Source organism: Saccostrea cucullata, unplaced genomic scaffold (genome assembly GCF_032062105.1).
Source record: "Saccostrea cucullata isolate Sc308-1 unplaced genomic scaffold, CSIRO_AGI_Scuc_v1 ctg141, whole genome shotgun sequence".
Lineage (NCBI taxonomy): Eukaryota > Metazoa > Mollusca > Bivalvia > Ostreida > Ostreidae > Saccostrea > Saccostrea cuccullata.
Genome location: NW_026940735.1, coordinates 299,517 through 317,808, shown reverse-complemented (window position 1 = coordinate 317,808; position 18,292 = coordinate 299,517).

Sequence of the window (18,292 nt, the reverse complement as noted above, 5' to 3'; positions counted from 1 at the left end):
GTAGTGTAGATTTCAAAATGTCTAAATTATGATCAGTGGGGTAGGGTGGGGATGCATTATGTATAACAAGGGTGAAATCTGGTAAAGAACAGAATGGTCAAAGCTTCTCAGGTGAGCGATGTGGCCCATGGGCCTCTTGTTCTAATCAAAAACATTGTTTACTAGTTTGAAATTAGTTAAATCTAAGGCTATGACCACATGTAATGTGGCATGTAACATTTTACCACAGGGGCTTGTGTAGAGAAAATAAATCAGTTAAAAAAGTTAGTACCTCGGAGAAATGTTTTTCTCCGAGGTACTGAATTTTGTTATCTGATTTATTTTCTCTACACAAGCCCCTGTGATTTTACATTTCATGGTGGACATCAAAGAATGAGGGGGCATTCAGTGGTGTTCGGTATGAATATGGGTGCATTTGAAAAGTGAAAATTTACCGGTAATTGATGAATCAGGGTTCCTGTGAAATAGGAAAGGGAAATATTTTCCTGACAAACAATTTGTCAGTTTAATTTTGTGTACTGATTGAATCAAGTCTTAAAATACCAGTACTGTAGATACATTTTTTCGGTTTGCACACAACTGAGCTATGATTAAGATTCAAGTTGAAGACGAATTTATTTCCTCAGCAAAAACAGACTCATATTGAAATTCATTCCATCAAGGGAAATAGCTCAAAAACAATATTAATATCTCATTGTCTGTGACCTTGACCATTGAATATTGACCTAGTAAAAGATCTTGACACAGCTGTAGGTCTTCAGTGACAAGTTACCCTTAAAATTCGTTCTAGTATGGATTATAGAATATCAAGAATTTTGTATATATATATATATATATATATATATATATATATATATATATATATATATATATATATATATATATATATATATTTTTTTTTTTTTTTTTTTTTTTTTTCCTTACCTGGATGCAATTTTGAGGCATATAAAAAAAAATACAGAAAAATAAGTACACCAAAACACTTCAGGTAAAAAACAAGAGGCCCACGGGCCTTATAGGTCACCTGAGTATCATGTAACAACTTTCCAACAATTGAATTTGGTTCGTGTTTTAAACCAGAGGCCAAGAAATTCACAATTTTAAAAGGGACACCATTACTTATCATAATTATAAACTTAACATGCTTTCTCTATTTACTTAATACCCAGAGGTAGATCAGAGTAACAAAGAGAAAATGCACTTCCACTTTATAACCAGTTGTGCACCCCACCCAAAAGGAAGCACTGACCCTGGAGCCACAAAATGTTGGAAATTTTATCAAAGATTCTATTTCATCATAAATGGTTGATTAATACCAAAGAGCAGATTTCAGAGCATATATTAATTTTCAGATTATGTACCCCCCCCCCCTCCGATACACCTGACCAGGGGGCATGAAATTAAACATTTTGCTAGATGCACCTTCCTTCCTCATAAATATATATACTTGGATCGTTAGCATAATACCCAGGAGCAAAGGAACAGATTTTCAAAGAATTTATGTATTTTCATTTTTACTCATTCATTCCCCCCACCCCCACCCCTTACACTGCATGACAAAATCCCTGACACAGGGTCCATGAAATTCACAAATTTGGTTGAGACATTATAACTTTATACTAAATTAGTTTATTACTCAGGAGCAAAGAAGAAGATTTTCAAAGAATTAATGCATTTTCACTATATATTCAATAGAGTCCCACCCTAACACCAGAACCCCTGACCCTGGGGCCATAAAATTCACAATTTTGGAGAGGCACTCTTGCTCATCATAACTATGTACTTAGTTAGTTTATTTAATACCCAGGAGCAGAGAAGAAAATTTTCAACGAATTAATGCATTTTCACTATATATTCAATAGAGCCCCGCCCTAACACCAGAACCCCTGACCCTGGGGCCACAAATTTCACAATTTTGGAAGAGGCACTCTTGCTCATCATAACTATATACTTAATTAGTTTATTTATTACCCAGGAGTAAAGAAGAAGATTTTAAAAGAAATAATGCATTTTCACTATATATATTCAATAGAGCCCTGCCCTAACACCAGAACCCCTGACCCTGGGGCCATAAAATTCACAATTTGGTATAGACACTCTTGCTCATCATAACTATGTACTTAATTAGTTTATTCAATACTCAGGAGTAGAGAAGAAGATTTTCAAAGAATTAATGCATTTTCACAATATATTCAATAGAGCCCCGCCCTAACACCAGAACCTCTGACCCCGGGGCCATAAAATTCACAATTTTGGATGTGGCACTCTTGCTCATCATAACTATGTACTTCGTTAGTTTATTTGATACTCAGGAGCAGAGAAGAAGATTTTTAAAGAAATAATACATTTTCACTATATAAGCAATAGAGCCCCGCCCTAACACTAGAACCCCTGACCCTGGGGCCATGAATTTCACAATTTTTGTAGAGCACTTATTGCTGATTACAATCATACCAACAGTTTGAATGCTTGATGTCCAGGAGTAAAGAAAAAGACTTTAAAGATTGCACTAATTTTAGTGGTTATGCCCCCCCCCCAGGCCCCAGGGGGGCAGGGACCATGAAATTCACAATTTTTGTTCTTCTTTACCCATATATGCTATATGCCAAAATTGGTTGAAATTGGTTCAGCGGTTTCAGAGAAGAAGCTGAAAATGTTCAAATGTTAACACACGATGGACGACGCACGACGCACGTCGCACGATGACGGACGAAAACGGATAGCAATAGGTCACCTGAGTTTACTCAGGTGACCTAAAAATAATCCGAAATTGTATTAATATGTCTTCTCAAATATTTGTAACAATTGTGATAAAATTAAACCCAATTAGTAACAAGTTTATATATATACATGTTGATAAGAGTAGTATTTATTCGAAGGTATGTTCGATAAGCAGTCTTCCCCTCCCTAAAATTTTAATTGTTGTTAAAGGAACGTTGCGGTATTATTAATACGTGTATGTGATTATTAAATGGCAAACCTCTAAGCACAGGCCTTTGGATCGCTTAAATCCGACCTTTTTAAATTCGGGGTGTATAAAAAGGATATTTTTTTACACCTCAATTTTTTGTAAGTGATCTAAAGGCATGTGCTCGAAGCTACGTCAACAATGTGTACTTTCTGCCAATTTTTCCCACAAGCACCTGACGAATGGATGATGACCCCTCCCCCTCCCAGCTTTTCAGAATTTTTATTAGGCACAAAAACTTATTAAAAATACATGCTGTCTCCACAAGCACCTGTGCTTTTGCAATGAAATACTACAGCGAAATTTTTACACAGCAAATTTGCTATTGCCAGAAGAAGAGGCCTATTGATTTTGAGACCAAAGGTTTATTTTTTTTTAGGTCAAATGCCAAGGTCATAAATTCATACATTCTGTGTGTATGTAAAGCTTTCATTTCAAAGCAATATCTCAAGAAATAAGCTTTTAAAATGAAATTGTATACTGTCCACCCGACCCATTTACCCCTGTATGCTCTTCTTTTTTCCATAAGCGGGGGACACAGATTCTCTGAATTAGCTTGTCTAGTGTTGGACCTAATATCTGAACTTTTCATTTTTTTTTCTGGGTGTAGTCAAGCAGAAGATTATCGTAATATTACTAGGCAAAAAAATCGAAATCTCAGACATATCAATATAATCGGCTGCTGAACCTTGCATTTCTGAAAGACAAAAAGGTTACGCTTGTAAATTGTGACCCAACATTTTTTTTTTTTATTTTTTTTGTATAGTGACTTCAGTGATTGTAGACTAAGAGAGTACTCGTAAAACGTTATTTCATCTAAAAATGTTAAATTTTGGAAAAGTAATGTTAAAGAATCGTAGTAAAAATTAAAGAAGACGAGTGGCTACAAATGACCTTAAATCTACTCGTGAAATTATAATCTGCTTAATCGGAAACAAATCCGAGGTCACAGACGATTAACGAGCAAGGGGAAAAAGCACGCGCCAACTCTGCACCATTGACAACAGACTTGAGAGGTGTGCATTTACGGAAAATGACTTATAACATTTTGGAATCCGTAAACTTGTGACAGTAAACGCCGGATTGGTATACAGCATCTGACAATTCAAAGTGCCATAAATTATGGGGAGTTATATTTTGTATAGTTTGATAATTACACTACTGATACGCAATGTCGGTAAGTTGTCTCCTCTGTGCTTGTGATGCTTTATAACGAGTCGGTTGCATTACTGTTATACTTAATTTTTTGACTCTCAAAGTCATCTCTTAAGAATTTTTGCATTTGGAATTTGAATTGGATACAACATAGAGATTACATCTTACCTAAGTTGAATATACCGGTATAAAGTATAACTCGTTCTTTACAAACGCGTTTTCATGACTTCATATGGTCTTTCCATATTCAACACAGGGACGTACTATTGTCTAAACCCGAAAATCCTATTTCGGGGGAGGGGGGTTCCATTTTTGTTCAGTTCCAATATTTACGCATACAGATTACAATACTCTTATTTGACTATACTTCAAGAGAAGGGGGGCAATCATGATAATAAGTTACATCTAGAAAAGGGGGGCTCCCTCCCTTGATGCTTCATGCCTAAAACGTAAATATTTATGAACAAATTTTATCGACTCTAGATCTAGAACAACTGTGTAAAGTATGAACAGGTCATATGAAATACATAGTGAAGTGAAAAAACAGACCTAAATTATCAGCAAATAATATCAATACTGAAAACAAACAGGTAACTTTGTCAATATGAACTTACTTGTCGATCCAAATCAGCTGATTTTACTTCGATGAAATGAGGTGCAAATAATAAGATAAATACGAGGTTTTAAGCAGAAATATTTACCTGGGAACTTGGACTCTGTAAGATTATAACACAGAAACACAAAATCTAAATGCAAAGATTGTTGTTGAAGTTTTAAAATAAAATTAAAGTGCTGAAAACAAAAACTTCAGAAAAGCCGAATCACGTTTTGTAAACTTCCGGTTTATGAATGAACGGATCTCGAGCTCGATCGGAATTCGCAAAACAAAACCGAACTCGATTGAAATACGGAGATGAAACCGAACCCGATCTAAATTGATACGTATGAAATAATACTAACTCTAATCTAAATGTAAATAATAGGTACAAATGGGATTTGGGGTAATATAGGGGGTTTGGGATTAACTACCAGACAATTTAAAAAACCACTGATAACACTGAAGCAACTATGACCTCACAAAATATCACGACAAACTCAAATCAACCAACTTGAACACAACGGTTTACCAATGTAAACTTGTAAATTCAACTATTGTAGTCTTATTGTCTCGTCTGTAAAATGTCAGTTGAAAGAGATAGCAGTTAAATACTAACTAATACTGGGAATGGAATGAAGGAAATATGTGCACTGTTAATTACACAACTTACCAGGCTCTCACTGAGTCACTCTCACTGCAGCTAGTTCTTCTTACATTTTAAAGTTCTAATGATACCAATATGTGCACAGTAAAAATAATAAACCCAGTTATGACGGACTCAGACAGACAATAATCAGAACTGGTCTATAAAAATATTGCTAGCTATAGCTAATTAGAGGCCTTTCAAAATTATTTACACCACTGATTGATAATAAATATAACTGAAACTTTACATAGAAAAAAAAATATATATATAAACAAAATTTAACTCTAATGGTGCACCAAATTCTAATATCTACAATTTTTAAACATGCATGTAACTCACCAGCTGGTAAAGATAAATATCACAGATAAAGTTATTTCATGCAGTCTCACACTGTCAAATGCACTACACCGGTGTCACAGATGATCCTACGGAATGTCACTTGTTAGGCGCGGATCAAAGTTTGTAACTTAGGTGTATTAACGCAATCACCATTGGTAAGTTCATGGGTCACGGTCTGATGATCTCCATGGATCGGTAAAGGCACCACACACACCATACACTTGTCTCCAGTCTGCTCCTGATGTATCCTCGGTCACTCAAGGCCACTGTGTCCCAACGTGGGCGCCAAATGTAACAGGGGGTATGGCAATGACACATAAACTCCTGTCAGGTTCTTTGAATATATTTATTCACAGTGAAGTGACTTATGGAATATACATAGATAGCCCTGTAAATATCATAAAACAACAATAAATATAATGTAAATATCACACACATCATGTTCAATCATTACTTTTACATGTAACATAAAGATAATAGATTATCATCCCAAGTTTACACAATTATCATCAAAGGGAGATAACTCTTGAATATATAAATCTTTACATATTTCTCCCAAAATAATCATAAAAAGATATCCAAGATAAAACATATAAATCTCACCATTCTGTGGGAACAGGCTTTCCCAATAAATTGTCTGACTGACAAAATGTATATCTATATGAATGGTGATCTGTAATTTAATACAATAATGCTTAAAAATATAATCTCTTAAAAATATACCAATTAATTGCTCACTTTGAACAATATAATCAAAAATATCTTTGATCATCATAAAAACACATAATCTGATTAACATCAAATTACTTCTAGAAAATACTTCATATTGATCTTGTAACCAATAATAAATTTACATCATAAAATAACTTTCTCTCAAAAATCATATATTCAATTTAGTATGTGCAAATGGAAATAGCTTTTGCATTCTATAGGATGAACATTTAAAATAAGAAAATATTAGTAACTTACCAGAGAAAGAATTCTTCAGTCTCAAGTCTATGTCAAAATCAAGGTCTTGTCTGATCAACCCATAGAACAAAGAATACTCATACTAAGCGGGAAAAATCCAGACTAACCAAGAAAACCAATCGAATCCGACCTTTCAAATCAATGACCAATAAAACCCAAAATCACAATGTCCACTTCCAAAATACCTGATCTATGCCCTGGGGTATATATACACATATGTACAGGAAATACAGGTAAGGGAGAACTAAGGGGTGGATCTAAGTTTTTAATAAGTTAAATAAAAGTTAAAATAAATACTCTGGCAAGTTCTCTAACTTTATTATACAAATCTAACACTATTACACTCTCCCCCCGGTCGCGGAATGACGTCCACGTCATTCAAAAGGGAAACAACAATCCTGTAATATAAAGCATTAAAATAAACAATATACAATTAAAACATTACTTCGATGATGATGAAACCAGATTCAATAAAGCCAACTGGCAAACACTAGAGTCCACACTCTGTAAAGTTCCTCGTTTCATCAAAGTCGTGATGTAGTTCGCTCTCTGTAGCCAGTCTGGTTGCGTCACACTCTGGTTCATCATGACGAAATCCTTTGTCCATGCTGGCTTACTCTTGGCTCTTGTTGATCTTCTTGGTGCTGGTACTGGTACTTGGGTAGAAGGGTCATCCTCCTTGTGATCAGTATGATCAGGATGTGAAGGCATATCAACATCATCAGCATCTTCATCAACATCAGACTGAGCATCGTCATCAGCATCAGGCTGAGCATCTTCATCAACATCAGGCTGAGTGTCTTCATCAACATCAGCATCTTCTTCAGCATGGTCCACAGGTTCATCCTGTTGAAGAGCGTCCTCTCCTGAACCAATCACTGAAGCTTCCTCAGTCAAGGAATGGTCGTCACCATCTTGACTGGGAATATCTGTATGGGAATCTTCTGTCTGCATTGTAGGGTAACCTACAAAAGAAAATTCACTATCAGTATCTGAAAAAGAATTCTCAATAGAAACTGTTTCTACAGGTACTTCTTTTCTCACTGCCTTCCTTCTACCTCTTGGTGGTTTTGCTGGAGGAGGTGTAGGTTTCTGTAATTTGGAACCAATTGGAAGTAAAAGATTTCTGTGGAGTACTTTAAATCTTCCTTCACCATCCTCTCTTCTGACTTTATACACAGGGATATCTTCGTTAGCTTGAGCAACGACTACGTATGGCTCATCTTCCCACTTGTCGGCGATCTTATGTTTTCCATCATATGCTACAATCTTAACCAATACACGGTCTCCGACCTGTAAAGTAGCTGCTCGTGCTCTTAAATTGTAGTGTTCTTTCTGTCGTTGTTGGGAATGCTTGACTGCAGTGTTTGCTAGTCTGTATGCCTCTTGTAATCGTTGCTTCAATCTGTCAACATATTTGGTGTTGCAACCTTCCTCATCAGGATGCTTAAACCCAAAGATGACATCTTTGTTAGGCTCTCTGCCAAACATTAAATAAAATGGCGAGTATCCTGTTGTATCATTGGTTGTGGAATTGTACGCATGGACTAAGGAGTTGATGTGGCTTTTCCAGTCAGCTTTCTGTGAATTTTCTAAAGTCCTAAGCATAGAAAGTAAAGTTCTATTGAAACGTTCTGTAATACCATTACCCATTGGATGATAGGGGGTTGTTCTCGATTTGGAAATTTCTAAAAGTGTACATAGTTCTTTGATGATGTTGCTGCAGAAGTTGGTCCCTTGATCTGAATGGAGTTTCTCTGGAATGCCATAGTGAAGGATAAAGTGATTAAAGATGGCTTCTGCAGTTGTTTTGGCTGTCTGGTTACGTGTTGGTACTGCCACGGCGAAGCGGGTAAAATGGTCTGTTATAACTAATATGTTTTGTATTCCTCCCTTCGCTGGCTCCAATGTTAGAAAGTCCATGCATACAAGTTCCAGTGGTTGCGATGTTCTAATGTTGACTAATTCCGCTTTCTGGTCACTTGTCTTGGTCTTCATGCATCTATCACAACCATCAATCCAGTTGATAACATCTTGCTGCATCTTTGGCCAATAGAATCTTCGACGAACTAATGAAATGGTCTTATCTCTGCCTAAATGTCCCATCTTATTGTGTAGGTGGTGTAACACAGTTGGTATGGTGGACATGGGTATAACTGATTGGTGAATAATGCCATTCTCTGTTTTCACTTCTCGAAGCAAGATGTCATCTTTGATCTTGAATTTGGAAAAATTTCTGTAATAAATTAAGTCGATTTCGGTGTTTAAGGAATCCCTATCTGGTCTGGTTCCTAATTCCACTTGGGTTTTCCAGAATGAAATGGTAGGGTCCTTATCTTGAATAGTTGATATGTCCAGATGATCTGCTATTTCTAAAGTAGGCTGCATAATCTGGCAAATAGCATCATCAATGGCTAAGGTCTCTGCATATGGCTGTCCAATTTGGCATATGGCTTTGATAGAGTCGCTGTTGATGGTTTCCATGTTGTTGTTGAGTCTGGAAAGTCTATCCGCATCAGTGTTTGATTTTCCTGGTCGGTATAAAATTTTGAAGTTGAAGGAGGCCAAGGCAGAAATCCAACGATGTCCGGTAGAATCCAATTTAGCAGTGCTTAAAACATAGGTTAAAGGGTTGTTGTCGGTGTAAACTGTAAATTCCTTGCCTTGTAAATAATCAGAAAATTTTTCAGTAATCGCCCACTTCAAAGCCAAAAATTCAAGTTTGTGTGTTGGATAGTTCTTTTCCGACTTACTCAATCCCCTGCTGGCATAGGCAATGACTCTGTCTTTCCCTTCCTGTTCTTGGTATAAGACTGCTCCAAGACCTGTCTGGCAAGCATCTGTATGTAATTTGAACGGTTTGTTGAAATCTGGGTAGCCTAAGACAGGTGGTGATGTAAGTTTGTCCTTAAGTAAATTAAATGCCTCTTGTTGTTCTTTTTCCCATTTCCATTTAGGGTCTGGTTTCTGTTTTCCTTTCGACTTCTTTCCTACAGCCATAATATCGATTAATGGTCTGGCAATTTTTGCGAAATCCTGGATAAACTTACGGTAATAACCTGCGAAGCCTAAAAATTGCCTTACTTCCTCTGCGTTGGTTGGAACTGGCCAGTTTTTGACTTTAGACAACTTGTCAGGGTCTGGCTCAACCCCATGTTCAGACACAATGTGTCCTACATACCTAACTTTCTTCATAAAGAGGGAACACTTTTTGGGTGAAAGTTTAAGCCCATAGTCTCTTATTCGCTGAAAAACTTGCTGTAATCTCTGAATATGTTCTCTGAAAGATTTCGAAAATATAATTAAGTCGTCTAAATAAATGAAACAAATTTTAAGATGTAAATCACCTAAACACTGCTCTTGTAAACGTTGGTAAGTTGCAGGTGCATTAGCTAAGCCAAAACTCATTTTATTAAACTCATAAAATCCGAGAGGGCCGACTGTAAATGCTGTTCGTTCTTTATGCCGCTCATCAATCTCTATCTGATGGTATCCTGATTTCATATCAAGAACGCTGAAGTAGGTGTTTCCTGATAGCGAGTCTAGTATCTCCTCAATTCTGGGCAAAGCATAGTTGTCTTTCACAGTTCTGGAGTTCAACTGTCGATAATCGATGCAGAGTCGCAGAGATCCATCACTCTTCCTAACCAGTACAACATTTGAGGAGAAAGGTGAGCGTGAAGGTCTGATAATTCCTGCTGCCAGCAATTCCTTTATGTGCGACCTGACTTCATCGATCATAGCAGGTGGAATTCTTCGGTACTTTTGCTTAAATGGTGTTGAGTCAGCAAGTTCAATTCTGTGCTTCACTTTGTCTGTTGTACCAATGTCGGTGGCACCTGTTGAAAATATATCTTGGTACGACTCCACTAAATCTCTGAATGCATGTCGTTCTTCACCTGATATATCCTCTGGCAGGTGGATTTTGGATAAAATATCCTCTAGTTCTGGTGACACTGATGAAGATTTACTGGGTGTTGGTCCTGTATCATGTATTTCGACTGGTTGAATCTCACAAATGATGCTCTTTGGTGAAACTGAGATGGTTCTAGTTGTGACATTGTTGATGGTTACAGGCATTATCTGATGATCCTCAAACAAATAAAGATGAAGAGTTGCCTCAATGTCGACATCACTTGGAATACAGGATTTGTTGGATTCATGCATCATAACAATACATTTGTGGTAAGGAATCTTCTTATCAATGTATCCATTGATGGTAACGTTACTATTAGGAGGGATGATCACTCTGGATGTCTCTGCACTTTTCACTAAGCCTAGCGCATACCCATTCCTACTTAAGTCTTTCTCTCGAATGGTAATGCAGCGAAAGGCTAAGTACCAAGGTGTCGTCAAAGCTGCTTCTTGAAGAAATCTAGATCCGTATTCCTCCTTTGTAATGTCTATCAGACTCTGTATTATGTTGGTTCCGATAAGCACAGGAAGATGCAAGTTGTAGTTGCTATTCGGAACAACAAGGAATAAACAATCCTGGAGTCTTTCTAATGTTGGAATACCAAATGGTGATAGGTTGACACACACATAGCCACTATATGGCATCAGTTGTCCATCAGCACATTCTATATTAATGGCCTCTTCAATGGGATGTAACTCTACATCTTGAAGATACTGGTCATAAAAGGACTGGCTAATCGTAGATACGGTGGCACCGGTATCTAGTAGAGCTGTACACTGAATGTCGTTGATGGCAACTGTAATCTCATTTGGCTTTCCTATGATTTCCGTCCTGGGACTCTTGGTCCTCGAGCCAACTCCTCGTCCCCAGGGGTTGACTTGTTGTAGTTTAAAGCTTGGCGTCTGTGATCCACCATTACCCTGCACCCGACAGCAATGTGTCCCACTTGTCCACATCTGTAGCAGGTAGGTGGTTCCTTTTTTCTAAATCTTGGAGGTTCCAGCACTTCATCATGTGTGACTTGAGATATAGGAATCCTGGGATTCTGTTTGTATCCTCCTCTGTAACCTCTTCCTTGTCTACCTCTTTGAAAGGATGGTCTGGGTGCACTGAATGTTTGTGGTAGTCGTCTGTTGTAAGTGTACTGACGATCATTAAATCCTTGCATTGCAGTGGTCAGTTGATTAATCTTTGCCTCAAGATCATCAAGTCTATCAACTGAGTGTTCAGCAGGTGTTGCGGCTTTTGCAGTTGCTGATTTCTTCTCTTTGATTTGAGGTTGATGCTCCATCTCAACTTTCCTCACTGCTGATCTGAGCTCATCAAAGTCAGGAATCTTGTCAAAGAGATGTCCACAAATATCTTTAAGTGATGGCCTTAATCCCTTGAAGAACATTGTCCGTAGCATCTCATTGGACTGTGACTGTGCAATAAGTCCTTTCTGTATGGCTTTGCTTAGAATGTCCTCTAATCTGCAACTCCATCTTGCACATTCCTCATCATCCTTTTGTCTAGCACTATAAAACTCTGAAAGGATGTCCTCTTTCTCAGCTACGGTACCATAGATGCTGTCTAGTTTCTGGATGATAACGGCAGTAGATGCCCCTGGTCCAAGATGCACTATCACACGACTTGCTTCTCCCTTCAACGAGCGTCTGATAGCATGATGGATAGTATCTGGATGATATGATTCGTTGATGAGGCATTCCACTTCATATTTCCAAACATCATAAGTCACATCACTCTTACTATCTCCTGAGAAGGTAGATATCCGTGGGAACGGAGTATATGGTGTAAGTTTCCCAGAAGATGGTGGCGGTTGAGCTGTGTTACTGGAAGTTGTTTTGTTTGGAGATGCAGTTGTCTCTTTAGGTTCTTCCTTTATAAATGTAGCCGTCATCCAGTCTATGAAGTCCTGCGGGCTATCAGCCTTGGGCTTCAACTTCATGGCTTTCCAAGCTATGAGCATGTTCTTCACTTCCTGCTGAGTCATCGCTGCTTCCTCGGGATTCATTGTTGAAAGATTGTTTGGTAGAAACAAATAATATTACAAAATATTTACAATACTACAAAGTAATACCCAATATTCAAAAGTAAGCAATTCTTTGTATGTTTAATTTATCTCATGCTGAAATAAAATTGAATTAATTCCAGGAGGGTAGTTCTAAGAATGAACTAATAATCTTTGGGAAAATATAAACAAAGTCAGGATATAAATAGAAAATGAAAGTAGGATGCACTTCCGCTAAGTGCTGCACTTCCGGTCAATAAATGCACTCAAAATATTTTATCTTACTGCTGAAAACAAAATACTATTTACAACCTGCAATAAAGAAGACTTTCAATCTTTTGTACTACATAGAGTAAGTTTGGTAGACGTAAAACGATTCAAAAACAGACCTAAATTATCAGCAAATAATATCAATACTGAAAACAAACAGGTAACTTTGTCAATATGAACTTACTTGTCGATCCAAATCAGCTGATTTTACTTCGATGAAATGAGGTGCAAATAATAAGATAAATACGAGGTTTTAAGCAGAAATATTTACCTGGGAACTTGGACTCTGTAAGATTATAACACAGAAACACAAAATCTAAATGCAAAGATTGTTGTTGAAGTTTTAAAATAAAATTAAAGTGCTGAAAACAAAAACTTCAGAAAAGCCGAATCACGTTTTGTAAACTTCCGGTTTATGAATGAACGGATCTCGAGCTCGATCGGAATTCGCAAAACAAAACCGAACTCGATTGAAATACGGAGATGAAACCGAACCCGATCTAAATTGATACGTATGAAATAATACTAACTCTAATCTAAATGTAAATAATAGGTACAAATGGGATTTGGGGTAATATAGGGGGTTTGGGATTAACTACCAGACAATTTAAAAAACCACTGATAACACTGAAGCAACTATGACCTCACAAAATATCACGACAAACTCAAATCAACCAACTTGAACACAACGGTTTACCAATGTAAACTTGTAAATTCAACTATTGTAGTCTTATTGTCTCGTCTGTAAAATGTCAGTTGAAAGAGATAGCAGTTAAATACTAACTAATACTGGGAATGGAATGAAGGAAATATGTGCACTGTTAATTACACAACTTACCAGGCTCTCACTGAGTCACTCTCACTGCAGCTAGTTCTTCTTACATTTTAAAGTTCTAATGATACCAATATGTGCACAGTAAAAATAATAAACCCAGTTATGACGGACTCAGACAGACAATAATCAGAACTGGTCTATAAAAATATTGCTAGCTATAGCTAATTAGAGGCCTTTCAAAATTATTTACACCACTGATTGATAATAAATATAACTGAAACTTTACATAGAAAAAAAAATATATATATAAACAAAATTTAACTCTAATGGTGCACCAAATTCTAATATCTACAATTTTTAAACATGCATGTAACTCACCAGCTGGTAAAGATAAATATCACAGATAAAGTTATTTCATGCAGTCTCACACTGTCAAATGCACTACACCGGTGTCACAGATGATCCTACGGAATGTCACTTGTTAGGCGCGGATCAAAGTTTGTAACTTAGGTGTATTAACGCAATCACCATTGGTAAGTTCATGGGTCACGGTCTGATGATCTCCATGGATCGGTAAAGGCACCACACACACCATACACTTGTCTCCAGTCTGCTCCTGATGTATCCTCGGTCACTCAAGGCCACTGTGTCCCAACGTGGGCGCCAAATGTAACAGGGGGTATGGCAATGACACATAAACTCCTGTCAGGTTCTTTGAATATATTTATTCACAGTGAAGTGACTTATGGAATATACATAGATAGCCCTGTAAATATCATAAAACAACAATAAATATAATGTAAATATCACACACATCATGTTCAATCATTACTTTTACATGTAACATAAAGATAATAGATTATCATCCCAAGTTTACACAATTATCATCAAAGGGAGATAACTCTTGAATATATAAATCTTTACATATTTCTCCCAAAATAATCATAAAAAGATATCCAAGATAAAACATATAAATCTCACCATTCTGTGGGAACAGGCTTTCCCAATAAATTGTCTGACTGACAAAATGTATATCTATATGAATGGTGATCTGTAATTTAATACAATAATGCTTAAAAATATAATCTCTTAAAAATATACCAATTAATTGCTCACTTTGAACAATATAATCAAAAATATCTTTGATCATCATAAAAACACATAATCTGATTAACATCAAATTACTTCTAGAAAATACTTCATATTGATCTTGTAACCAATAATAAATTTACATCATAAAATAACTTTCTCTCAAAAATCATATATTCAATTTAGTATGTGCAAATGGAAATAGCTTTTGCATTCTATAGGATGAACATTTAAAATAAGAAAATATTAGTAACTTACCAGAGAAAGAATTCTTCAGTCTCAAGTCTATGTCAAAATCAAGGTCTTGTCTGATCAACCCATAGAACAAAGAATACTCATACTAAGCGGGAAAAATCCAGACTAACCAAGAAAACCAATCGAATCCGACCTTTCAAATCAATGACCAATAAAACCCAAAATCACAATGTCCACTTCCAAAATACCTGATCTATGCCCTGGGGTATATATACACATATGTACAGGAAATACAGGTAAGGGAGAACTAAGGGGTGGATCTAAGTTTTTAATAAGTTAAATAAAAGTTAAAATAAATACTCTGGCAAGTTCTCTAACTTTATTATACAAATCTAACACTATTACAAAAGGTTTATTTTTTTTTAGGTCAAATGCCAAGGTCATAAATTCATACATTCTGTGTGTATGTAAAGCTTTCATTTCAAAGCAATATCTCAAGAAATAAGCTTTTAAAATGAAATTGTATACTGTCCACCCGACCCATTTACCCCTGTATGCTCTTCTTTTTTCCATAAGCGGGGGACACAGATTCTCTGAATTAGCTTGTCTAGTGTTGGACCTAATATCTGAACTTTTCATTTTTTTTTCTGGGTGTAGTCAAGCAGAAGATTATCGTAATATTACTAGGCAAAAAAATCGAAATCTCAGACATATCAATATAATCGGCTGCTGAACCTTGCATTTCTGAAAGACAAAAAGGTTACGCTTGTAAATTGTGACCCAACATTTTTTTTTTTTATTTTTTTTGTATAGTGACTTCAGTGATTGTAGACTAAGAGAGTACTCGTAAAACGTTATTTCATCTAAAAATGTTAAATTTTGGAAAAGTAATGTTAAAGAATCGTAGTAAAAATTAAAGAAGACGAGTGGCTACAAATGACCTTAAATCTACTCGTGAAATTATAATCTGCTTAATCGGAAACAAATCCGAGGTCACAGACGATTAACGAGCAAGGGGAAAAAGCACGCGCCAACTCTGCACCATTGACAACAGACTTGAGAGGTGTGCATTTACGGAAAATGACTTATAACATTTTGGAATCCGTAAACTTGTGACAGTAAACGCCGGATTGGTATACAGCATCTGACAATTCAAAGTGCCATAAATTATGGGGAGTTATATTTTGTATAGTTTGATAATTACACTACTGATACGCAATGTCGGTAAGTTGTCTCCTCTGTGCTTGTGATGCTTTATAACGAGTCGGTTGCATTACTGTTATACTTAATTTTTTGACTCTCAAAGTCATCTCTTAAGAATTTTTGCATTTGGAATTTGAATTGGATACAACATAGAGATTACATCTTACCTAAGTTGAATATACCGGTATAAAGTATAACTCGTTCTTTACAAACGCGTTTTCATGACTTCATATGGTCTTTCCATATTCAACACAGGGACGTACTATTGTCTAAACCCGAAAATCCTATTTCGGGGGAGGGGGGAGGGGGGTTCCATTTTTGTTCAGTTCCAATATTTACGCATACATATTACAATACTCTTATTTGACTATACTTCAAGAGAAGGGGGGGGGGCAATCATAATAATAAGTTATATATAGAAAAGGGGGGCTCCCTCCCTTGATGCTTCATGCCTAAAACGTAAATATTTATGAACAAATTTTATCGACTCTAGATCTAGAACAACCGTGTAAAGTATGAACAGGTCATATGAAATACATAGTGAAGTGGAAATTGCTCTTTTTCACGTTTAGGCTAGATGTATAAATGTATAAACGGGGAAGCGGTGTTTTGTTGTAAATTATTGCGTTATGTACTGGTATACAATGTTAAGTTCCTCCAGAAGAAAACCATGATCGCCTATGTTAACAAGGACTTTTTTATCCGTATATTATAGATAGTTTTCGATTGACCAAGAGTTACTTCCCGTTGGCCGCCATACTGGAGGTCCAAATGATCATATTCCTTCATTGTTCAACCAATTTAAAATTTTTATATTTGCTATTTTGAATTAGAAATCATTATCTTTCTGAAGTATATAAATTTTTAGAAGCCTCCTGTATTTAAAAAAAATTATTTGATAAAGATTTTCCACCAAATATTTCTGCTATATTTTCTTAAACTTGGTAAGACAAAGAGGGAAAATCACTGAGTCGACCTCCAATATGGCGGCCAACGGGAGGTAACTTTCGCTAAATTCAGGCCTATCGAAAACTATCTATACGTATATATAAGGCTAGTATAACGAAATACTGCACATTGAGCTCTTTTGGGTGTATTTTTGTGAATTGGTAATGAGCATACGCAATTTAAGCGTACTTTGTATAGTTGTCCGACAGTCGACCGCGAGATTATCGAATAAAGATTTTCAATGCATATCTGTGTCGGATTTTGTCTAGAGTTATACTAGAATTTAAAATATCCTGAACAATTATATGATTATGTCAACCTTTCACGATTGTGGTGAATTTTTAAGCTGTTTTTAAAATGACATTCCAAAGGATTGGCATTATGAAAAGTGTGTAATCCTATTTGTATTGTTTTAATGATTTTTTAAATTATTATTGTAGAAGTCATCATTTTTAATATTATTTCGTATTTCAGCGCAAATAATTTCTGTTGAAAGCAACATATTATTCCCTAATATTTTCTCTTTTTATTTTTTTTTTCAGGCAATACGTACATCTAACTTTCTTAAGAATAGCTTAGGGTACTACAAAAAAAATATAAAGAGCAAGAGCTACTCAGGGCCTTTTTTGGCCCTGATAATTTCAAAAAATCAAAACTGCTCACTTTAGGTTGAAATGATGTTTTTATCACTTGGACTGTTGATGACCATGTATCTATTGAACATAACGTAATTTTCCCTCTAGTCAATGCAATATGACGTCATAAAATGCGTCATTTTTCCCATATCCTGTAAATTCCTTTGAAATGGCCTAAAGTTGAGGTGTTTTTTTTCAATATTTCATACAGAGCACAACCTCTGCCATCGTCGGAAACCCACGGGTGATCTCGTCTTTACTTATCGTCGGAAACCCACGGGTGATCTCGTCTTTACTTATCACCCGTGGACAAACTCGCCGAAAAATCGTCGTATGTAATTAAATATGCATGGGTCATCTGATTGGCCGCATCACAGAGTCGCGATGCGAAACAACGAGTCACAGTTCACGTTACGTATGCATGTTCTGCATTGCCAAAAACATGAAAAACCCATTCCGTAGTTAACACAGCTGATAAATCCACTCACCGGTGCATTTTGCAGTTAAAAAGAGGTACTCCTTCATAATATCTGGCGGATATTAATGTCAGTGACCTGTACGAATTGACTTTCATT